Genomic DNA, 25,715 nt, shown 5'->3' with positions numbered 1-25,715 from the left:
ATTCTGCCTCAGGCATACCTTGTTGGGTCGAAAATATGGTTGCAGATCTAAAATCGGACCTTGAAGCTACTATAACGGCCCACATTAAACCCTTAATGTCCAAAATCGATAGGTTGACATCATTAATCAACACAAAATGGACTAATAAGGCAAGTGGAAATGTACCAACACAGACGCACGGGAAAACAAAAGAAGTACCCCTGGGAAACACCACTAGCAGCAAATCTTCAAAAGACCCTACCACTAAGGCCAATACTTTACAAGTAAACTCAGGAGCAGCAATACAACATCTGTCTCAAATGGGGGAAAAATCTGCTGCACCTCCCCAAACTCCTAGTGCTACTGGCCCTACCCCGGAGACGCAAACAATCTCTGGTCCCAAAAAAGTGTCTAATCAACCAGCAAAGGGTTCTAAAAGTTTGGATACCAATTTAACATCAACTTCCTCTCCAAACAAGACTCAAGAACCAAAAACAAGACCGGCTCGTTTTAAGACAATTAACTTACCGCCTGAAGTTTCACCCTTTGTGGTTGTACTGACGGGCGTACCACCACTGAAGGAGGGAAGAAGAGAAACCTTTGTTGAATTGAAAAACAAGTGTGCCCAGTGGCTTCAGCTGCACAAACCACTACCCATCTATATGTGTGGTGAAATACTTGCAGTTAGAAGAGGGGAGTGGGTGGGTAGAAATACCAAGACTATAGCAGGAGATGTTGTAATGGTCAATTTCAGGGATACAGGGGTAGTGAATTATATATGCAATGCACCTAGTAGTGGACCAGCTACCCAAATCCATCAACTTCCTCCGTCTTACTTCTTACCTATGCCACCAAGACAACATCCCCCTAGATTTAGTTATCCAATCAACAGAGGGTATACACACGCTCCACAACATACTATCCACCAGTGGCAGCAACCATGGCAAGGACCACCTCCTCCACTTGACCCCTTTCTATCTCAGTTTGCTCACTGGAATAGATTCTGTGCTCTTGATGAGGTAGACTGACTTATTTTTGATGAAACTTCCTGCTCACACCTGGACCTCAATAGGGATGAGAAGGAGGGTTCTCAAATTACAACATACTCGACATGCCCCAATTCTCCAACTACGATAGCCACTAGCCAGATTCAGTTAACATCTTTTGTTCTAGAGAGGGAATGTTTAGAACCTCCAAGCCATGGTGACTTTAGCACTAAAAGCGAAACCGCCAAGGAGAAAATAAAAATCCTTAGCTGGAACCTCGCAGGCATCCACAGAAAACTGTATGTTCCAGGAGACCTGGAGCACTGAACCACTCCACCGGGTTGGGTTTGTAACCTACTTTGTCCCAGCTGAGAAACCCAGGCATGGGAAGGGGCGTCCCTCGGGGGGCCTCCTTATCTGGGTAAGCATTTCCCTCAACTGCCGAACAACATCTAAGCAGATAAATAACCCAGATATCCTAGGTATTTCACTGTCCAACCCCTGTACAGGTTTATCCCTAGTTCTATATAACGTTTATGCTAGAGGCACAAAAAATGGGTGTACTTCCTCCGTAATATCTGATCTCGAGGTGCAGCTCAGAGACCACAAGGAAGTTAACTACACCCTAGTAGCAGGTGATTTTAATTGTACCTACGAGCCACTTCCCTTGGATGGTATCCCCGATTTAGGTGAAGAAGATAGCAGATGGGGTATCCCCACACTTAGCATCCCTCCGATTAAGCGATGGACTCGTAGCGCAGTGCAGTTAAATGCACTGACACTTGAGTTTGGGCTAAGAGCCACTAATGGCCGCACATCTTCAGATCAGATGGGTGCTCCTACGTTCAACAGAGTAGGTCATACCTCAAGGATTGACTATATTCTGTTGGACTTAAAACTCTGGAGTCTGGTCGAAGATATGGTAGCTACACCGACTGTGGAGAGCGACCACAATTCGCTTTCCCTATCTATCACGAATCCTTGGTCCAATGATTATTTATTTATTTATTTATTTATTTATTTATTTTATTTTTTGCACTTATAATGCGCACAGATACCCACAAAGGGTTTCCCGGCGCAAATGATGCATTGTTAGCACCATCCAAATGCACACACAAGGTTACTGTTTCCTCTTGTGGTAGACGCCTAAAGTGGAATAAAGTTGCCACTGACGCTGTTAAACTTTCCAGTATAGATGAGGTTCTTACGGCCTCACAAATAGAGTTAGATAGCATTAACCCAGTCATGCTAGCTGATAAGGCAACACCCATTTTTGAAGCAGCTGTTAAGAATATAGGCAAAGCTTTTTGGGTAAAGGGCTCCGCAGGGAGGAATATGTCCCAGCACAAAACTAAGGGAATGCATGATTGGTACACCACAGCATGTAGGAAAGCCAAGACTTGCTTAATCGAGGCCGTTAAAGGCAAATCCCAACCCCTGATACAGATAGCCAGGAAAGAGCACAAGAGAATACTGGCACAAGCAAAAAAGGAGTGGGAAGAGGCCTATTGGTATACCCTTAAAGAAGCTAGCTCCAAGAAAGATCCAAAATGTTTTTGGGACACCATAAGAGCTAGAAATAGGCCAGATAGTGACTTGATAACCTGTAATATCCCAAGTCAGGCGTGGGTTAAACATTTTTCAAAGCTCTACACCCGCCAAGATGATCATTCTACTTCCATTGCTTCCAGTGATCCTGAAGGGGGGGTTGTAGTTCCACTATCGTTCCCACAAATTTGGGACACCCACCCTGAAGATTTCGACTTCACAATCAAAGAAGTGGAATACGCAATAGGCACTATCATTCCTCAAAAAGCTGCAGGCCCGGATGGTATTCCTGGCGACCTTTTCCGATCTGACATCCCGAAGTGGGGAAAACTGATTCATTGCCTACTTGTTGCCATCTGTAGGGGCGCCCCTATCCCCTCTTCGTGGAATGGGGCGGAGGTGGTCCCTATTTACAAAAAAGGTGCCAGAGATGATCCATCAAACTATAGGCCCATCAGCCTGCTGGATATTAGTCAAAAAGTAGTTGGCAAGGTCCTACTAGTAAGAATACTAGACTGGATAGAAGAAAATAAAATCCTTTCTGACTACCAGGCGGGCTTTAGAGTGGGCACCGGGACAATCGAACAAGCTTTTAGATTAATGATGGTGTATTGGAAAGTCGTGGTTATAGGCAAGGGCAGTCTTTACCTCGCGTTCATCGATCTAAAGACTGCCTTTGACCTTGCACCTAGGGAGTCCCTGTGGAGTGTCTTGGCTGATATGGGGTTGCCCCATTATTTACTATCACTACTCGTCAGGCTACATGAAAATAGCTTTGCCCAGATTAGGTGGGGCCCAGGGGGGGGAAAAAACAAGTAGCATCCCGGTTGAGAGAGGGGTCCGCCAGGGATGTGTGTTAGCTCCCACCCTCTTTTCCCTTTACATCAATGGGGTGGTTGAGCATCTCCGGGAACATCCTTCAGATGAACCATCCCTGGCTGGTGAACGCATACCTACCCTCCTCTTCGCGGATGATACGCTTTTAATATCAAAAACCCCAATAGGCCTCCAAAGGCTTCTGAACAACTTCCAATCCTTCTGCTACAAACGAGGCCTGGTAATCAACACAAGCAAGACAAAATACCTTGTGTTGAATCCTCCTAAAAAACCAGTCCGCTCCCCTACCCTGAACGTGGAACACCTGGAGAGGGTAGAAGTCTTCGACTATCTTGGTATTCGCTTATCACACAAAATGGAATGGACCCCACATCTGGACAAAATGCTCCTAACCCATAAGAGGATAACAGGAGCCCTCCTGAAAGAACAACGCTCCTGCTTAATAAGACCAATAGCTGTTGTCCTCGAAATCTACTCGGCTAAAGGGGTCAGTTCTGCTCTTTACGGGGCTGAACTTTGGGGTTCATCCATCACTAACGATTTACCAAGATCAGAGAAGAAATTTTGCAGAGCGATTATGTCACTCCCTCAGGGTACTCCCACGGTCCCGCTAATGTTGGACCTAGGTTGTCGCCCAATTGACGATCTTGCAAGATTCCGCCCACTTTTGCTATGGGCTCGACTGTGGCGAGTGGAGGAACTTGGTAAATATGCGCCAGGTCTTGCAGAAATCATGTCATTACCAGGGTGGCATAAAATCAAATGGTTGAGAGATATTAAAACATTGTTACTAAATCTGGGCTTAAACGATGCGTGGGCAAACATATCCTCACCCCCAAAGTCAACTCTTAAAAAACTTTATTGGGACTGGATTTTGCTACAAAGGAACACTAGTACTACCCTGGGCAGACTTACGGAAGATTTCTTGAGGTTCAAGGATCAACCAAAACGGGAAGTGTATCTTGATACTATCGAAAAACCCTTTGATAGGGCCTTGTACTTTAAATTTCGAGCAGGAACTCTTCCTTTGTATTCTTTTACCTCACGATGGAATTCCCCTCCACAGACTACAGAGTTTTGCCCAGTATGCCTAGATAAACCAGAGACAGTGGCAGATTTTATGTTTGAATGTGGAGAGTATGCCCTTCCTAGGAGGGTATGGCTCAAAAATGTATGCCGTCAGCTGGGCACTAGGAGCCACATGGACGCAATTCGGATATTAATGTCTGATAGTCGTGCCCCCTATGCTTGCGCCCTAGCCAAATTCTTATCATGGGCTTGGTCCATCAGAACTATAAGGCTAAAATTAACGGTTTAATTTCTTTTTAAATTGACTGCTAAATGAACTTTTTCAAAAAACTTGTAACTTTTTAACCAACTTCCTTTTTTTGGGTTATAAAACTTTTGCTGTATGTTTATGTTTGCTTTTGCCTTTGCTTTTAAACTTGATGTATTTGTGATTTATATGCAGCTTTTATGATAATTTTTTATTGAAATAAAGCCTTTTTGACTTGACTTGACTTAAATCTTTTAGGGATCTAGAAAACGCTGACGAGCTTTCACCGCCAAGGGCCACCAGTTTTGGACTAAATCCACAGTGACCGCCTGAATATTGTAAGTGCTCTGATCAGGGATCACAAAGCCACATACGGGTAGATTTAATATAGTCATTGGGCTATAACCTCCTTCATCTTCTCTTTTTAGCGGCAGTCTAGGGTAATCAAGTTCGTTTTACACCAACAGTCCCTCTACACGGATGGACTCACTCCAGCCCTAAAGAGAAAGATACATGTAAGTGAGAGCCCTTTAGCCCCTTCCGCCCTACCCCCTCCTACTCCCCCACCCCTCCTACTCCCCTTTCCCCCTCCCCCCCCCCCTTTTTGAATTGTCTTGGACACCTGTATCTTACTGATTCAAGTCCACCCTTGCTCCCTTTTAGTCGGCTCGATTCTTAAGCCCATTAACATCCGACTACACGGAAGGTGGTCCTTCAGATTCCTGACATTCGGTGCCGGTTGGCCCGAATACCCATGGTAAAATCCTTCTCCTTTTAATGTATAGCTAAGATTTTAGATTCACTTTCTGCTTAGAATTTATTGAATCCTCTTTATCTTATAGAATTGCCTTGCCCCACTACAACACTTCCTGTCCTGATAAAGACCCCGTTTTAAGGGCTCAAGTAAACCTCCCATGTAGGGGTCGAAACGTCGACGGCTCTACTTGTCTCATCATCCGGCACTACCCACGACTAAATTATTTATGATTGTGACCGTAGAATGATTTGCATATTAGTTTCATTGTAACATTGGCTTGAATAAGTTATAGCCTTCCACAATTTATAATGAATGTTTTGTATTGAATATGAAACTTAGTAGTTCTTTTTTGAATCACTTTGCCTCCTTTCATTCCACACCCTACACTTTCTTTCCCCACCCCCTTTCTGTGCTTGGGGCTCTAATGCTTTTTATGCTGTAAAATTTGAATTGATTGAATAGCACATTGTGATTCAATGACAGTGTTGGCTTTATTAAACATGATGAATTCTACATTCAGTAAGGTTCTGATTAAGTGGGGAAGATGGCGGCCGGCTAAGACGCTCTGTCGCGAGCTCCTGAAACGCCAGCAAGCAAGTCGATGCCTGCGCTTCCCCGGAGGAAGCTGATGAATGATTCCAGCCGTGTATCCATTTACTAAAGAGCTGGGCAAGGTAGGCTGCTCTGCGATGTCTGTTAAACCATGTGGCATGTAAATCACAATTAGGCTCAGAAGCGATACCTCCGTAGCGTTCATTTGAAAAAAAAAAAAAAAAGCCCTCTCAAGGTCGCTGCCTAAAGAGAGACACTCACCGAGACCGGAGCAGGAGAAGTAGTGATTGCAGCGGGCTGGTGGCACTGTTGCAGCATTACCGGAGCCGGAGGCACACCTGTCAGAATTTCAGTGGCAGCCAAGGGGTTTAGAAGTCGACCGGCAGGAAATCGCATGCCAGTTCAGAAAGAGCGTGGCGCCCACGAAACGGTGGTAGCAGAGCTCTGGGCGCGAGCAAGAGACGCTACCCGTCACTGCAGAAGGGGGTTCGGTGAAATTACTTTGCTCTCTCTCCCCCGGAAGAGGAGAGACAGCAGCATCAATCCCAGAGTCTGTAAGGAGGTGAGCAGAAGCAGCCACAAAGAAACAGGCAACGATAGGAATACCTGGAGCTTACAAAGTTGCATAACAATTAAAAATAAATATAATAAAGCCAATTACTCAGACAATTATCCAGACATTCTAAATGCGAAAATAATAAAAAACCAGGACTGTTATAAAGACTCTCAAATTCTCAATGACTGGTACTGGATGAGTAAAAGAAGCAATGTGGTTGTTCCTGTAGATAAAAAAATTCACTCAAAGTAAACTATTATACACTGCTCGACGGGAGGAAGGAGAAAAAGAACACAACCTAAACTCCAAAGAACTCACCCCAGCTGGAGAATACGGGGCTGTTACTACACAAGATCTGGAGGCTAAAAATACTAGAGAAGAGGTCACCCCCGTGTTCACCTATACCACTAGGTCCAAAAAAATATTTGCAGAGAAAGCAGTACCTTCAGATATACTAGACAAAAAAGAGGAGGAATCAGGTAGATCAGTCTATTGCTTAAGAAGCCGGAATTTACCCAAGCAAAACATACTATCAAACAAGAAGAAAAAGTGTGTGACCCCAAGAAGCACTAAGAAAAGAAATCTACCGCGTCTGGACGTATTATCAGAGAGTATTAAAGGTAGAATCTCAAAAACGAAAACTAGGGGACCAAAAGTTAAAATAACACCATCCCTAAGATCATATTTTAAAGTGCAACAAGTATTACAGATACGGGGAGGACAACCAACGGTGGAGGCTTTAGCTGAGAGTTCCTCAACATCTACATCTACATTTACATCAACCCCAGGTGGTGCAGGTGGAGGCGGGGGTGAAGAACCTACGAGTGAGGGTGAAGAAGAGATACTTGCTCTAGATTACTTGGAGGAAAGCACAGAAGAAGAAGAAGAAGGAGGAGAACAACAAAAAGTCTCCCCAACTTCAGTCAGGTCCCCACAGTCTCTACACCTATCAATGATATAACACCACAAGAGCAACAAGGGGGAGCGGCAGGGCAGCAAGTTGAAAAGGAAAAGGGCGTAGACCTACATGACTTGTTGCCAGAGGAACAGGACTCGGATCAGACGGGTGTAAGCAAAATGGAAGAAATAATGGGGTCGTGCTTGGATAAGATGATGGACAAGATTTTGGGGGAAATGAGAGAAATTCTCAATATCAGAAGGGAATCAATCCAAAATCCAAGAAGTAGTTGAAAACCTTGACCAGAAACTAAATGAGTTAGGAGTAAGAGTAACGGCTGTGGAAAATGAACTTGGCTCTTTAATTAAAAAAGTTGATGCAAACCAAAGGGAGATACGTCTGATAAAAGACAGTGAGAGGGCAATTAAGGAAAAACTTGAGTCCCTGGAGAATCAGGGAAGATGCAATAATCTTAGATTACTGAATATCCCTGAAAATATGGAAGGGTCAGATATAAAATTGTATGTCATATCTTTGTTAGAGGAGCTCTTTCCCTGGTCGAAGGATAGCGATTTATCAACAGACATCCAGCGAGTCCACAGGGATCCTTTCAGGAAAAGTAAAGAAAAAAAAAAAAAAGAGAGAAAGAAGAATCTTAACATGAAAATAAATTAAAATAACTGAAAGCCTAGAAAATTTAAATGAAAGGGGAAAGGGCAGGCATAACAAACAATTAATGTGTAACGAAATAACTGGCGTTTCGGAGCACGAAAAGGGTGAAAATACCACCTGAAAAAAGAAGAAGGGAGGCTTCCTCAGGGTGGGATGTTAGACCTGCATTGTACAGTAATCATGTAAGATATAATTGCAAGTGGGTGGGGAGCAAAATAGGGAAAAAACAAAAAAAAAATGACCTCAAAATTGGTAAAAAAAAAAAAAAGGTTTTCGATGGGGACGAGATGGTCCTTTTCAATTTTATTTTCAATCAACATTTAAAATGGAATGGCGAGAGAAAAGATGATAAAAATACTCTCATGGAATGTTAATGGACTTAGAACTCCCAAGAGAAGAAGAAGAATCCTAGAGTATTTGAGAGAAGTAGAAAGTGAGATAATTATTCTTCAGGAAACACACTTGATAAAGTCAAAGTGGTCTCAAATTGTGAAAAACTTACACTGGATTGGCTCAAGCATTCATACTTCACAAGAGTGTAATATAAAAGGGGTGGCAATTATCATAAAAAAAATCCCTGAACGCTAAACTAGAATCGGAAGAGGTAGACAGAAAGGGAAGATGGGCAATGGCTAAAATCAGGATAGAGGCTTCCACATTTATGATAGCAGGATATTATGGTCCAAACATTGATGACCCGGCTGCACTCAAGAAATTATATTCAGAATTACTAACATCCACACCCCCAATAATTGTAGGAGGAGACTATAATATTATATTAGATCCGGCCGTAGACAGGCTACCTCCTTCTAAACAAAAGAATTCACCAAAGATGAGGGAATGGCTGGGGATATACAAAAAAGACCTGAACCTAGTTGATATGTGGACGCAAAAAGGCGAAAAAACATACCCGTTCACATTTCATAATAAAAAACTTGGACATAAATCCAGAATAGATTTCTTTCTAATAAGCAACTCACTTCGAGATAAGGTTAAAAGTATTGAACATCAACCAGCCCACCTATCGAACCACTCAGCAGTTCAATTAAAACTGTCATTAACACAAAGCTCAACACCAACTAGATGGACATTGGATCGATCAATCTTAACAACGGAAGAAAGTGTGGACACATTGCTAAAAACCACAACTAATTATTTTGCAGAAAATGGTGAAGAATCCTCCGAAAGAATTATATGGGATACATATAAAGCAGTAATAAGAGGACATTTACTCAGTTTGGGAGCGCATAAAAATAAGCGAAGGAAAACGGATTTAAAGAAATTAGAAGAAGAAATTAAGGAGGCAGAAATACAACTGGGAGCCATCCCTTCATCGGTTTCTAAAGAAAGACTAACTGAGAGGGTTGGTAAGTTAAAAGAGGCTTTAACAGACTACTTGGAGAATATAGTTCAAGAGAAATGGGAGAATAGTAAATTGGCTAAACACGAATATGGGGAAGGCTGCGGGAAAATGTTAGCTTGGAAGTTGAAAACAGACCAGACAAGGAATACTATACTATCTGTATATACTAAAGATCAATCAGCCTTACGCGAAGACGACGCTTCAATAAGACAAGAATTTGCAGACTTCTTCTCAAATATATATAATGAAGATACTAATCCAACGAATGAGAACATTAAGGAATATTTAGAGGGAATAACAATGCCAAAATTAACGGAAGAGGAAGTTGTTTTCTTAAATAGCGACATAACATTTGAGGAAGTAGAGCAGCCATAGGTAGTTTAAAGAAGGGAAAAGCGGCAGGTCCTGACGCCCTTCCCAATGAATTCTACATAGCCTTAAAAGAGACTTTAATCGGTCATCTGACAAAGGTCATGAACAAGATTTATGTGGAGCATGGAAAGATCCCTGACTCGTGGAACGACGCCACAATAAGTCTTATACTAAAACCGGGGAAAGATCCAAAGTCTTGTGAATCCTACAGACCAATTTCATTACTTAATTGCGACTACAAATTGTTTATGAACATAATAGCAAAAAGATTATCAAAGTTAATGCCGAATTTGATTGATCAGGATCAGAAGGGATTCATAAAGGGCAGACAAATTCAAGAAATAACGTATGAACTATTAGCGACAATCGATGTAGCCATATCAGAGCAGTTACCCCTCACGATTATCACCTATGATGCGGCGAAAGCCTTTGACCGCGTGAATTGGTCGTTTTTAAATAACATCATTGAGAAAAATAATCTGGGAAGCAACTTCGGGCATATGGTGAAGGAAATTTACACTAATCCTAGAGCAAAAATAATAGTGAACGGGAGCCTGACAAGCAATATCACTATTCAGAGGGGCACGAGGCAAGGTTGCCCCTTGTCACCATTGCTTTTCAATTTATATATTGAACCCTTGGCTTGCTCGATCAGAAATCATACCCAAATAACACCTTTCAAATATCAAAATTGGGCAAAGAAAGTGGCATTATATGCAGATGATCTTATGGTGCTCACGGACAATTATAATAATTCAGAATTAGCAATTAAAGAAACAATGAATAATTTTGGCAAGGTTTCAGGCTATTTGATTAATGTTAGCAAGACAGAGGCATTGAGTTGGAATAGTACCACCAAACCAGCATTCTCAAAGGAAAAAATAAGATACTTAGGGATCACCCTAACTGAAGACCTGAATAAAATTCCACAACTAAATTTAAATATAGTAGTAAAAGAAATGAGAAGACTTCTTAAATCATGGTCCGGTCTACCACTAAACTTCTTGGGCAAATCAAACGCAGTCAAAATGACCATCATCCCCAATTTCACGTATCTTTTTAATACGATTCCGTTGGAGTTTAATAAAGCTGCCCTCAAGAAGATACAAGAAGAGATATCCAGCTTTATTTGGTCGGGGAAAAGCACAAGAATTGCATGGAATAAACTCAGGAGAAGGAAGGAACAAAGGGGCATTGCAAGCCCTGATATTATAGAATATTGTAGAGCATTTCAGTTCAAAAACTTTAGAACGCTGCTAATGAAGCACAGTAAATTCCAAAATTTTCTGCAGCATCTGACAAATGGAGAAGACTATTTCCTTTTCAAATTTGGCCACCCCAAAATTTTTTAAGAAAGTAAAATTGAAGCTGCTAAATAATGCGGTCAAACTATGGGCCCAGATTAGAAGCATTCTGAAGATCCCATATTATAGTAATATGGCCCCAATTTGGGATTCACCTGGAACACCAGAATGCCTCAAAGATGCATTATCTAGTATACTTACACAACTAGGTTTTGAAAAGTGGGGACAACTTCTATGTGAAAACGATCTAATAACATGGGAACACCTACAAACAATTACGGAAGGGAAAGTGTTGAAGTTCAAATATTATCAATTAAAGAGCTGGGCTAATACCATACCAAAAGGAATAACAGATACAGGAAATTTTGAAGAAGAAATGACAAAGGAATCTACAATAATAAAAGAGGTATCAAAATGGTATTGGGCGTTAATTGAAGCTGGAGAAGAAGACCAACCGCTACCTGACAAAATATGGAGAAGAGAGCTTACTAACGAGGTTATTGATATAAATAAGATCTGGAAAAAATCATCGGAAGTATGTTGGGCGTGTGTAAAACCAGCAGCTCAGAAAAGAAATCATCTATTCTCAATACATAGAGCTTACTGGACTCCAAAGAGGCTATCAAGCTTTAAAGGTGCATCGATAAAAACTTGCAGTAAATGTGGCGAAGAAAAGGTAGATGATATTCATATGTTTCATCATTGCCAGGCACTAACGCATTTTTGGCAAGAGATTGGTAAGACACTATCAGCACTGATGAAAACACCAATAATTGTAAGTACACCTTTAATTATTTTTGGGATTAGTTTAGATACCATTAGATTAAGTAAACTTCAGGAAAATTTATTGTTTGTGCTGATACTATTAGCACGAAGAGAGATTTGTATAAATTGGATAAAACCGGTACCTCCGTCATATGAGGACTGGTTAAATTCTGTTATTAAAGTGTGTAGGTTGGATAGGAAAGGGAATAGTATAAAAAGAATGCAATACTGGGAGATATGTGTAAACTTCTTTACTCCTGAGTGACAAACTGGTTTGTGTCTGACCTTTTTCTTCTTTTCCTTTGTTTTTCTTTTGTGTTTTGCTCTTTTTTCTTTTTTCTCTTTTTTTTCTTTTTTTACCAATGATTAAAGCGGAAACAATAATTCCTTGGCAGGTGGATATCTGCCGAGTAGCTCTAGAGCTAGCTCATCTCAGAACGCTGGAATTATTGTATTGGATAAAGGTAAAGAGGAGAATTTGACAGGTTCCAAGTTACAGCTGGGAAACTCCCCCTGGGATTAGCAACAGGAATCCGGGGCAGTGAAGGTATACAACTCGGATAGACCGTCAATTCCGTCGAATACCTTATTATTCATTTCCTTTTCGCAATATGAGGTTATAGAAAAAAAAAAGGTTCTGATTAAGTAATTTGCGTGCTCTTATGTTACGCTTTCTCTCTGGGACCTCTATATATGTATTACCTAGCACCCAGGTCCCAGCAACTTTTTGGGTAAAACCCCCCTTTGGTAACATAACTTAATAATAAGATCAGTGATCTAAAACAAGAAATAGAAAACCACACAGCCTTTTCCAGTGCCAAAGAGACTCAAGAAATTTGGATAAGCTGGCGAAGGATATACAATACTACAACAAAAAGAAAACCTACCCGTAACTTACAAGAAGACTACTTTGAGCAGGACAATCAGGGTCGTTTCTTTTATAGAGGAAGGGGTGGATACCGAGGAGGAAGGAGATTCACTAATTTTTCAGATTCATCCTACAGCGGCGGTAGCGATAACGAACAGACGGGACCGAGAGGAGGCTATCAATACCAGGACCAATGGTATCAACCTTCCCAGGACCGGACAACCAGATCAAACCAGACTTTTTTAGAGGACACCACCTGGAGACCCCCGAGAGGGAGGGGAGGAGCATGGAACAGAGGCCCGACCAGAGGACAGAACCCACAGAACTGGGACGACGGGAGACAACAGGCCCAGAACAGCAAATTAGTGAGGTTCCAGCAGATGAATAATGGCGAATTCAGCACGAGGAGGAAAACATACAGATGGTAGGACAAAGCAACCCTATCATGAATTTATCTAGTTTTGCTTTATCTACGGATGAAACTAAGGTCCTAAGAAAAGGACGCTCCTTCGTACCTACTTCACACGTGAATAGGTTTAACATCAAGGCTGAACTGGCTAGATTTTTCCGTAAGATCAGACTGAGAAACTTCTTTCTACATAAAACAACATCCAGTCCATCCTCCTTTACTGGACTCCGACCACCGTCTACACTCATGCCCAGCATGACATCAGTGTCCCATAGGGTTCTCACCTATGAAAATTTAGTACTGAGGGATGTCTTGAAGATCTGTGATACCAGACCCTATGTAAGACACAACATCTCACAAGGAGAACGTACAGCCCTGGACTCCCTAAGCAACAACAAATCTGTGGTTATTAAGCCGGCAGATAAAGGTGGGGCCATAGTGATTATGAATGTGGAAGATTATAAAATGGATATCTACTCCCAACTGAGAGATGTTGTCAGCTATAGACCCATCAGGACCAACCCTACCAAAGAGATCAGACTTGATATTGTGGCAATTAACTCAAAAGGTAAAGAAGCTGGCTTCCTCACGGATAAGGAGTTTGAGTATTTGAATGTGAGTCAACCAAGGACACCAACCATCTATATCCTTCCTAAGGTTCACAAAAATCCAGTAAAACCTCCAGGCCGCCCAATCATATCAGGGTGTGGCTCCCTTCTTGAACCGTTGAGCAAATATGTGGATATTTTCCTCAAACCACTGGCTGAAACTACACCAACCTACTTAAGAGACACTATGCAAGTTATACATTTAATGGACCAAAGACCTTTTGATAAGGATAAACAGCTACTGGTCACAATGGACATCGTCTCATTGTATACGAGTATACCACAAGCACAAGCTCTTGAGTCCATGAGGAGAGCATTACAAAGGAGACCGCAACCTGCAGGAGTACCTACAGAATTTATTATAGACTTGTTAGAGATTGCAATACTTAAGAACTTTTTCATATTTCAGAATCAATACTACATCCAGTGCTAAGGTGTGGCGATGGGTGCAGCCTACGCCCCAGACTTAGCTATTCTGTTCATGGATGACTAAGAACAGCATTGCATCCTATCCCAGCACAATCCATACCGGGCCAAGATATATGAGTGGCGGAGGTATATCGACGACGTCCTAATTATATGGACAGGGGATAAACAAGAACTCGCTGCTTTTACACTGTGGCTCAATAACCAATCTGAAGATATCAAATTTACTATGCATTTTGATAAGAAATCCATAGACTTCCTGGACATCAGTATCAAAGTGAAGGATGGCCTACTTTACACTACTTGGTTTAGAAAACCTGCTGTACGTAACACCCTCCTGAGATACTCAAGCCACCATACACGTGGACTCAGGGATAACTTACCATTCGGACAGTTCATCCGGATCCGGAGGAACTGCTCTTTGAAAAACGACTTCTTCACTGAATCGGATGAACTCATGCTACGCCTCTTGGAGAGGGGCTACCCTAAGAGACTATTGAAAAGAGCGAGGAAAAGAGCATGGTATATTGACAGGGATAAACTATTGACACCAAAAGAACGCACTCCAATGAAGAACAGGATGATATGAGTTACAACCTACTGCACTAAAAGTAATGCCATAAAGAAAATAATCAACAAACATTGGGACATAGTTGCAGACGCAATAGAGATGCCCAAACCGCCGATGCATGCTTTTAAGAAAGCCAAAAACATTAGAGACTTTGTAGTTCGCTCTTTGCTGGACACGCCACCTACGCCATAAATTCAACAACTATGCAATCTACCAGCGGTGGGGGGACATTTCAGATGTATGAAATGTAAAGCATGTCCTACATGTCCCGAAACCAAAACATGGACACACAACAACAAAACCATAACTCTTTAGACATTGACCAATTGCAATACTAGTGAAGTCATTTATGCAATCATTTGCCCGTGCGGCCTCATGTATATAGGTCAAAAGAAACAAAGAGCGAAACATTGCATCTTACAACATTGCAGTAGAATTAGGTGCCACACTACAGGGGCTCCTCTAGTGGAACATTATACATTATACAATCACACACCTGAATCTATGAAATGGTTGATAATTGAGAAAATAATTTCGGGTCCATGGGGTGGTAATCTAAGTTCCATCATGAATCTCAGGGAGTGCAAATGGATGCAGTATTTTGACACTGTTCTCAGTGGACTCAATGAATCAGATGCCACTTATGCACAATTGGCAGGCCTCAATCCAGAATCCTGATCTTACTATATGCTGCCATATAGTTTTGTCCATATTAATTTGATGTACCTGTTAACTGTTGTATCTTTTTATGCCACTATAACACATATTCTTGAATATGTTATGTATGTCAAGTGTACCGATGATTCCTGAGGATACCATATTCTATCTACAACTGTATTGTTGATATCTGTTACACAATAGCACGCCATTGGCTCAATCATGTCTCTGGTCTACCACTATTATGCAAATGTTAAATTGGTATTTAACTAAATTGCACTTCAACTAAGGGAACAACGCTTAACCCTCATCCCCTTTTCCCACTTTCATGCCGATTATTGGGTGGTTGCATTTGGCGACATTTATTAGTGACAATAGCTAGAACTGTACTGGCAATACATTGGTATATATCTGTTACGCAATAGCATGCTATTGGCTCAAACAGGTCTCTGATCTACCCCTACTATGCCATCTTGTAACTTAACCGAATTATACTTCAACTAAGGGAACAACGCTTCACGCTGATCCCTCATCCCACTTTCACGCTGACCATCGAGGAGTTGCATTTGGTGACAATTTCACTACACCTCAACACTCATGCTGCAGGATTATCACTGACCCCTTTTACTTTATATCGCATATAATTATGTCATTCTGGTAAATAGAAATTTATCTAGCAGTTACTTAAGGAATTAATGTGAATTCGATTCAACCACGAATTCAACTGAAATGGTATCTTTTTAGACACCCCCTGGCTATTTTGCAAATGACAACCATCATCCTTTGAGGCTCCCATGTGCGTGCTTCGGGACTGGCCGGAGTCTTGACAAAAGATGGATACAACCAACAGTGTCTGTCTTTACTGTCAGATGAGAACTTCTATAAGAAAACTGGACACTGATCCTACTGAAAGACTTACCAACACCATTGCTATCATGGTACATGAGGCAGAGACAAATGGATGGATCTCCAAAAAAGAGGCTGACTTTCTAACACCAAAAGGACTAAAAGAACCATTTTTCTATTGCCTGCCCAAGACGCACAAAAACAAGTCCCCACCACCGGGACGCCCGATAGTATCGGGTATAGGATCTTTGTTAGAACCCTTATCTAAGTTCGCGGACGAATATTTTAAACCTTTAGTCCAGAGTACCCCCACCTACTTAAAAGATACCAGAGACCTCTTGACTCAGATTGCAGATCGGGAGTTCAACCCAGACACAATGTTAATGGTGGGACTGGATGTGGAGTCCCTCTACACCAGCTTACCCCAAGAGGATACCTTAAAAATGCTAGAAGATCTTCTCTTTTTGCAAGACTGGACACACAAAACTCCTCGACATTTCATTCTTGAATGCTGTAGACTGGCCCTACAAGAAAATTATTTTGAATATAACGGCCAATTCTTCCTGCAATGCCATGGCACATCCATGGGCAGCGCTTTTGCGCCTTCAGTAGCGGGACTATGTGAGCCGCCTTGAACAAGAATGTGTGCTCCACAACACCAACCCATACGTTTCCAGAATAATATACTGGAAACGTTACATTGATGATGTTTTGCTCATTTGGGACACCAGACTAGATCTCACTACCTTCATGGAATGGCTCAATGGTAGAGATCAGTGGCTGAAATTTATTTTCACTGCGAACAATCAAAAAATTGATTTCCTGGACCTAACCATTTTTGCTGAGAATGGAAGATTGGAGACAAAAACTTTCACGAAACCAACAGCAAAAAATAGCCTGCTTTCATATCACAGCTACCACCCCCGCCCTCTGCGAGATAACCTTCCCTATAGTCAATTTTTGAGGCACAAACGCAACTGCAATAAAAAGGAAGACTATACACAACAAGCACAGGAACTGAGCCGTAAGCTACGAAACAGAGACTATACTCCAGCAGTAATCTCCAAATGCAAGAAACGTGCTAAACACCAACCCCGAGAATGCCTTTTACAGAACACCAACAAAGAACAAATAAAAGATCTTGTCACTTGTGTCACCACCTTCTGCCCGGCAACCTATGATGTTCAAAAACTCATAAGAAAAAACTGGCAAATACTGACCTCAGGCAAATTCAATTGGCCCAAACCCAGATTTGCGAACAGAAGGACGAAAAACATCAAAGACGTCCTTGTGCACACTAGGCCAAGGAATAAACCACTCAAGTCTACCATCAGAGATACAAACATGACCCAAATCACTGGCCACTACCCTTGTGGCACATGTGGAGTTTGCAAGTTCACGAACACCACCAAGACACTACAATTAACAGACAACATACTGTGGACTCAAAGAAGCCACACTAACTGCAACTCCACTCACGTAATCTACCTAATCACCTGTCCCTGCCAACGTCAATACGTAGGCATGACTTGTCGCAAAGTCAAACTCTGCATAGGAGAACATCGGAGCAACATCAGACTCAAGAAAAACAACACCAAACTATGTACTCACTTTGTAGAGGCAGGTCACACCTGCGATGAACTCAGATGGACAGTTATTGAAATGCTACAATTCAAAAACCAGAATGCAGAGCAAACTCTTTTCGAAAAAGAACAAAGATGGGTAGATCGCCTCAAAACAGACACATTGGGGATGAACGATCATATTCCTTGGCATCAGTTCTACTGAAAAAACGACATTGTCTTGAGTGTCCTCCATTTTACTAGTAGTTATTCAAACACATAGAGTTGTCCCTTCTTTGTGTTCAGGACCAATATAAAAGACTGAAATCTATAGTCCCGCCCATAGCCAGGGGAAGAGTCAGCACAAGGGACACCAAGCTGTACCTCATGGGTAAGAATGGTAGCACACCGCTCTCCAGCAAAATGGGTAAGACTAATCACTGTACTAATCAATGGGCCCATCTTTACTTTGACAGTAAAATACCGTATGCGACTCTGGTTCCCCTGTTGAAGGGCTCACTTTGCGCAAAACAGGTATTTACAACTTTATTTATCAAAAAGGGTTACACAAGTCACTATTCACGTCTCCTTTAAAAAAACCCAAATTACTCATCAAATAACTACCACCACCGACCATGCACTATTTTTCACTTAACAGACTATTGCGGGGCACTTAGGTTACCAACTCCCCGACCAAAATAGATCAGCGACCAGACTCAACACCACTTGGTCTACTGTGCATGTGATATACCTGTATGTTTTGCAATTATTTGCTGCCTTGGCTATCACGATCTTTGAATCGCTACTATTACACTTCCCCCCTCTCAGACCTAGTTTGTTTTCCTTTTCTTTGTACTCACTGTGTAAATGCCACAATGTTGGCGCGCATTCTATATTTGGAGTAAAACAATAGCGCTCCCCATAGAATCCTGCATGACTGTCTACTCACCTGAATAGAGTACCAACCTTCATAATATTATGTGTTGGTTTTTGTCTCCACAGCATGGGAATTTCCCATTCCTCAAACACTAAATCCCACACAAATTGTATGATGTTCATCTCTTAATTTTTCTTCGTATGTTTTTGTTTGTATATACGTTTTTTGTCCTGACGAAAGCGCCATAGACCCGACCGGGCCAAGCGAGCTGAAACATGTCGACACGTCCCTCAAAAGATATGGTAGTCCAGTAACTTGACCACCTACATATCGCAATTCCTTTTTAAACCTTAGTGCCTAAACTATCCAGAATAAATAACTTGTTTTGATTAGACACTATTTTTAGTCTATTCCCTCACATATATCCTTTTGATCTCTGGACACTTCTACTTGCACCAGAGGTAGCCTCAGGTGAGGCAGGCACCCAGCACGTCAATCGATCACCCAATGAATACGCCATGACTCCGGATGGGGCGGAGAAAAGATACACCGCAAACGACAATACCAGGATGTCTATGAGGGTTTTCGAATACAAACCAATGGCTTTGTAGAAACAAGTGTCCATTCTATTTTTGATTATTGAACGTTTACCTAGGGGAAATGAATGGACTTCTAATCCTCTTCCCTCCCATTTTTGATATAAATTTTTTATTCAACTCATCATGATTAATTTGCCATCCTTTATTCAGGACACCGGACATATACTCAATATCTTAAATGATATTAAGTGGGAAACAGGTATGATACTCGTCACACTTGACGTATCACTATACACTAGTATTCACAATGAACTAGGACTTCGAGCTCTTAACCACTATTTGTCTAAAAAATCTGCAACCCTACGGGAACACACACGTATGTTGCTATCCATGACAGAACTAATCCTGACCAACAACTTCTTTCTGTTCAATGGAGAATGGTTCAAGCAAAAACAAGGAGTGGCAATGGGCTCTAAATTTTCACCAGCCTACACTAATATATTTATGGGCTGGCTGGAAGAAACATTTATTTGGATCACACAAGCAAGCCGCTGGAATGAACACATTCTCTATTGGGGCAGGTACATTGATGATGGCTTAATGATCTGGACCGGCCCAGAACCCCTTCTGTTTGAATTTTATGAGTGCTTAAACAGCAATCATATGAACATCAAATTCACCACTAATCACAGCACATCGAACATAGTGTTTCTCGATGTAGAACTATACACACAAGAAGATAGAATTTTGAGTATAATGTACAGTAAACCCACAGCATGTAAATCTATCTTACATGCGAAGAGCGCGCACCCATGACATCAGATTAGAGCAATCCCCACACAGGAGATGCTCCATGCTAGAAGAAACTGCAGTGATGATCAATTTTTCAGACAATGTATAGAGGATATGGAGGGTAGATTCCAACGCAGGAGTTATCATCCCTCAGATATACAGCAAAACAAAAAGCCATGCATACCAAACGCGAATCCACCCTCAACCCCAAGAAGGGAACAGGCAAGAATACACCACCCATTAGGCTAATTACCAATTATAACCCTGTGGGCATGAAACGTAAAGCAAGTATGAATAAACACTGGCATGTAGTGATGATGGATAAGACACTGAAAGATCATATTGGCTCGCAACCCCAGATTACATATCGCAGAAGTCAAACCTTAGGAAATCTCCTTAGCCCGAGTTACCCAACACAGAGTTCAAAAAACGTGGTTAGATGTGTATTCTAAGGGTTTTTACAAATGTGGCCAGTGTGGCATGTGTAAATATGCATTGGACAAAACTAAATATTTTTATATTGATGGTTGCAAAAAATATGATATCTTAACAAATATTACATGCAGTACCAAATATGTAGTATATATTATTCAATGCAAGTGCTCTAAGATATATGTAGGAAGCACAATCAGAATGCTCAAAGACCGTTTGGGAGAACATATGAGAGCATTAAAACATAATGATGCAAGATACCCCACGGCGGAACACATCAATACCTGTCCAGCACAAAATGAAAGTAAAAGCTTTGTTTTCTTTGGGATTGATCAAATCAAACCTAACCCACGAGGTGGGAACAGGGAACTGCTATTACGCAGATGTGAAGCCAAATGGATTATGCGCTTAAAAGCCGTGGATAACGGCATAAATTTCGATCATGAGCTTCAATTTGTTCTGGGGGATTAGATCATAATTGAACAATGTTCTACATCGTTTCACAGTAAGATTGTCATTGGGTCTGTGGTAGGATATATTGCACAACCTGGTCACTCTCTTTCAAAGATGATATGTTTTCTCTCTGAACTATGAGATAATATTATGTTCATATATATATATATATATACACTTGTTTTCTTTTAGATATATTGCATGAAAATAATACCTGTAGATGAATATATGGCAACACTGGTATATGATGATATGTACAACCCAAATGCAACTATAAGTTAATTTGACAATGCATGTCTCTAGCATTCCTTTGGATAGCTTATATCGTTATCAGGCATAGCGAGATTTTTGGACTGACATTACTGTAATACTAGAACCCTTTTATGTCTTATCCGCGGGTTTCTCTACTCTTAAATAATCTCTCCATGAGACCTATTGCAATATGTTTATTTAGGACACGCCTCATCAACTTCGACGGGTAAGGTCTCTCATGAATTATAATAGCATAATTGCTTGTCCGGGTATATTTTTCCTATTTTTGGTGGCTCCGTCAGATACCCCGATAATTAACAACAATGTGTAGCTTAGCTTGTACAATACCATTAAGACCTATCTCTACTGAGACAGTCTTATTTCTACCAATTGATTCATACATATTCTGTTTATAGACAATACTCGGTTCCACTATGTTATGGCGACCGCCTTGGTGTACACTAATGCGGTCCCTCGTCGAGATTCATGCACAGACGTTAGCTTTGCGGATGGCGTTATTTCTTCATGGCAGTTATTTCCTGATACAAGAGATTTGTCCTGTTTCTACCTCTATTCCGTCTGTATAGCGTGGCACATACACGGAAGCCGTGCACGCTTGCCTGAACACGGGCAGGACGCCGAGGATTGAGCAGCGTATCCGGACACGGTAAGAACTAGATAGAAGATTTGCTGGCGGATACAGATTAACTTTATCAGCCTCTTACCCCCTGATGAGATTGGATAACTTATTTTCGTAATTGGGTTCGCAGGATGACACACGATTCGGACCTTGGGATAAAAGCATTACGGGTATCGGACCCACTATAATTGTTGGACCTTCTATACCTAAATTCTTTGATTGGAGGTAAGCGGCTGCAATCCGGTTTATTTCTAATACAGTCACATGGACTATACATACTCTGTGTGTGGCACATATAATATTAGTGGAGCCATTAATTGGGATTTATTTACTCTGGGCAGGAATTTCTTGTAAACAGAAGACAGTAGCAAGAAGATATTATTCAATTCTTTTGACACTGAACAGACTACGATATCTACATAGGAGATGTCAAGGTAGGCTGCACTATCCAGTTATTAATTTTTTCATTTCTATCTACCCTATTTTGCCTCTAATATGTAGGCAGGTATTCTCAAGATTTCTTTAAATTTTGGATTTCAGGGCAATTCCTGACGGTATGAAGGTATTGGCATCAATTTGATGCACTTATTTCTTTTCACGTGCACTTGGGTTGTACATAATAAAATACTTGTTGGCACACCAAGGGTCTATGTAATAACATCGAACACTAAGATCTATACATTTCTCAATACTATAATCGGTATTGTTCATATATGGACATCTAAAGTTCACATTCACATCTAAGCTGTGATTATTGGCATGTATGACTATATGGCACCTAGGTGGTTTTCAGTCCTGACACGGTCTGCTTGTTAAATATGGTGGTTGGTTCTAATAACCAAAAATGTAAGAAATGGTTACAAATATAAGTTTTCTGTATTATTTCCAGCCTTCACATACCCGTAGGTGTCTTGAACCTAGGCGAAACGCTTTGGCGCAAGGAGTGGACTTTGCGAAATAAAAGACCTTTTTGTTACACAACATACTGAGGAGTCAAGAATTTGAATTGCTACTTCTGCAACTTTGCATTGTATTATCTGTGTGCTCCGGTGACATTTTTGTTAATAGGGTCCAACTGTGTCGAGCTATCCACCCTATGTGTGAAGATAAATAGGGAACTAATGATAAGATTAGACTGTAAAGGTATTTCCTTATTGATTTTGTGATTGTGTCATGGTCACACCACCTTTACCCAGTCCCACACTACCTTATCACTCCCATCCTACCCCATCACTCCTCTTTTCTCACTGTGAGCACGTTCATATTTTTATATGAGGTAGATAACTTTGATATACAAGAGTTATATTTGCATTTGGGCAATTCTTAAACCCGGAACTGTTCTTCAACGTGTTTTGATTCACTCATTTGAAATGATAAAAATTGTATCAGTGACTCTCCGGGATTTGTCAGTTTATTAAATATGACATGTGAAATAGTATTGTAATTTGTTTTCTCAGTTTTTTCACATTTGATTATGTTCAAACACTGACCCTTATCTAACGTACTCAGTTGGATCAAAGGCGTCTCTCAAGAATCTGACCCATGGTATAATGAGTCTCTAACTACCCTAAGGAAAACCTGCAAAAAAATCGAACGGAAATGGAGGAAGATGTATGATCTGGAAATAAAAGGGCAATACATTGCAGCACAAAAAAACTATCACAGAGCAATTTGCAAGACACCAGCTGCTTACTCTGCCAAGGATATGAGGCTCAGCTCGAATACCTCCAGATCTATTTTTAAAATTTTGAAGGATCACAGCGCCAAAAAAGCCTCGATACCCGTAACTGTCTCTGAAACACACTGTGAAGAATTGGCTTCCTTCTTTGTAGAAAAAGTGCGTGTAATTTATAGATCCTTTTTCTCTACACCTTTACCCATCCCTATTAGTCCTGAGTCAATCACCAAACTTATGTTGATTCCTGAAATCTCCCATGAAGAACTCATTAGACTATGTGGGAAAATCAAGTCTGGCTCTCCTGCTGACCCCTTAAAACCTGCCCAATTTAGGGAGGCATCCGCGCTTGTGCTTAACCCCCTTCGTCAGATAATTAACTCCTCCTTTGAATCAGCCGTGATACCGGCAAGATGGAAACAGGCATGGATATCCCCCATTATTAAAAAACCTACGTTGGATCCCACCAAACATGACAATTTCAGACCTATTTCCCTGCTCCCTTGGCCGGCCAAGGTGGTAGAATCCCACGTCAATAGCACTCTTACCAGCTCTCTGTGCTTAAACAATACTTTGGATGCTTCGCAGCATGGTTTCCGAGCCGGTCACAGCACCGAGACGGCACTTTTGAGCATGACGGAACATCTGCGGACCATTTTGGACTCTGGTCAAACGGCGGCACTGATCCTGTTGGATCTGAGAGCCGCCTTTGACACGGTCTCGCATGCGGTTTTGCTACATTGTCTGGAAGAAGCGGGTGTCGGGGGACTCGCTCTGGAGTGGTTCAGAGCCTTTCTAACAGAAAGAACTTTTCGGGTTTCCACACCCCCGTTCCTTTCCAAGGAATGACCTATTGAGCAGGGAGTCCCCAAGGCTCAGCACTCAGCCCTACATTATTTAATCTCTACGTACACCCACTGGCTGCGGTCGCTAAGCTATGGGAGCACTCAATGGTCTCATATGCTGACGATATGCAGCTAGTGGTGGCTCTGATGGAGGATTCCGTTTTGAGGGCCACTAGGAATTACAAACAGAGTTACTTCGATTCTTCAGACTGGTTCAGTTGAAAGCGTTCTTTCAATTGCACCCCGCGCCTGAACCGAATCGTAACACTCCTTTTTGCCCCCCTTCCACCTTTCTGCCAACGGCGAGCATGATTCCGCCAGAGATTATCACGTTTGAGAAATTGATTCTCAAAGAGCTTGAGATACTAGAAAAAAAGAGATTGTTTATTCCGTATAATATTCCCAAAATTGAAAAGGAGGCAATAGATTCACTTAAATCCAACACGGATTTAATCATTAAAAGCGCAGATAAAGGTGGAGGCATTGTGTTGCAAAATATTGACACATATAAAGATGAGATTAACCGCCAGCTGAGTAACAGGGAACATTACTTGAGACTGGGCCATAATCCAACGCTGGAAATCCAAACTCTGATTAAAAGAATCACCACAGATGCCAGAGATGAAGGTTTCCTCAGCAAAAAGGAATACAATTTCCTCAATGTTAAGTGCCCAAGGCTCCCGGTTATCTATACCCTCCCGAAAGTTCACAAGAACATTGAGAACCCGCCAGGCCGACCGATAGTATCGGCCTGTGGATTAATTTTGGAACCATTAGGGTCCTATGTAGATTTTTTCATTAAGGACTTTGTGCCTTCTACGTGCTGTTATGTTCGTGACAGCATGCAAATGATCAATCTTGTTAAACATCAGCCCTTTGACCCCAATACTCAAACACTCTGTACATTGGATGTAGAATCGCTCTACACTAACATACCCCAGGGAGCGGCTCTACGGGTCATTGAGAGGACACTCGACTCAAGGCCACGACCACACAGAGTACCTACAATGTTCATACTACAGTTGTTAGAACTATGTCTCACAAAAAATTATTTTGTCTTTGACGGTGTGTTCTTTCAGCAGATAAAAGGCACCTCGATGGGAGCGATTTTTGCTCCTCATCTGGCCATTCTGTACATGGACGCACTAGAGACGGGCACAATCCTAGCTGACACCAACCCATTCAGAACAAGCATCGGGGTCTGGCGCCGCTATATAGATGACATCTTTCTAATTTGGAATAATGACAGGGAAATGTTAAATTCATTTCTGCATTGGTTGAACAATAACTGTGAGTACTTACAGTTTACTCTCTCACATCACAAAACTGAGATACCATTTCTCGATCTCACGATTTATCATGAGGCAGGCGAATTACTAACTCGCCTATATAGGAAAC

Source organism: Lissotriton vulgaris, chromosome 12, assembly GCF_964263255.1.
Source record: "Lissotriton vulgaris chromosome 12, aLisVul1.2, whole genome shotgun sequence".
Lineage (NCBI taxonomy): Eukaryota > Metazoa > Chordata > Amphibia > Caudata > Salamandridae > Lissotriton > Lissotriton vulgaris.
Note: the sequence above shows the minus strand (reverse complement) of the source record.